This window comes from Hetaerina americana, unplaced genomic scaffold (genome assembly GCF_022747635.1).
Source record: "Hetaerina americana unplaced genomic scaffold, ioHetAmer1.1.p SCAF_6, whole genome shotgun sequence".
Taxonomy (NCBI): domain Eukaryota; kingdom Metazoa; phylum Arthropoda; class Insecta; order Odonata; family Calopterygidae; genus Hetaerina; species Hetaerina americana.
In genome coordinates this window covers 57545202-57546049 of record NW_027287205.1, presented here as the reverse complement: position 1 = coordinate 57546049, position 848 = coordinate 57545202, and the positions used below count along the sequence as shown (strand labels likewise).

Sequence of the window (848 nt, the reverse complement as noted above, 5' to 3'; positions counted from 1 at the left end):
ATTTAAAACCTAACATGACGATCGGAAAAATGATGGGACATATTTTATTACCATGAAAATATTTTAGTACGTTGAAAAGAAGTTAGAATATTGTTTGATTTAATGTTACGATCGATATTTACCCCAATTTTTGAAAATAAAAGTTAAATACATGGAAACTGATGGCGTGTGTATCGGGTTGCTTTCTCTAATTGGTAAGTATGGATAGGTTAAATTTTTTTAAAGATGGAAGAAAACAATTTTCGTCAAAAATTAAATGCACACCAAGTTTCATAGAAATTTCGAGTAAAAAAAATTGGGCATACGCCAAAAAAATTTCGCCCAACGTGGGGCTCGAACCCACGACCCTGAGATTAAGAGTCTCATGCTCTACCGACTGAGCTAGCCGGGCATGATGACGAAGGGCGGAAAATATATTAGTATTCTTGCGTAACCCACTAGGTGGCTGAAGCATTTTACGGTTGCTTTATAATTCGAACAAACTAACAATACGCCAAAGGAATTTACGTAATATTGCGTTGTAAGAATTTACTCTGCGTTTGCGTTTTTGCTCTGAGCTCTGGTAGAACTGGCAGACTCGTTCTACCGAGATAGACGCGGGATAGTTTCGTTTATAGTTGAAGAATAAATGAACAGTGAACTAAAGTATGGCCGAATGCTTGGATAAAGTAAACATCATTAGAATAACTAGTGATACTTTAAAACAAATCTGTCGTATTTATTATATTGAGGTGTTATACGTGTGTACACAATATTTGCTCATGCATACTCGTGTGATCCATCTTGCCGAGAATCATTTGTTGGCTTAGTACGAGGAAAGTACCTATTCCTATGGAAGACAGGCGAAC

At 36.4% G+C, this 848-nt stretch overlaps 1 non-coding gene across 1 annotated transcript; it reads right to left on the bottom strand.

The window, feature by feature from the left end:
- Positions 1–318: 318 nt before the first annotated feature.
- TRNAK-CUU (transfer RNA lysine (anticodon CUU)) lies at positions 319–391 on the bottom strand. Its single transcript has one exon. It is a non-coding gene; the product is annotated as a tRNA-Lys (tRNA).
- Positions 392–848: the final 457 nt, after the last annotated feature.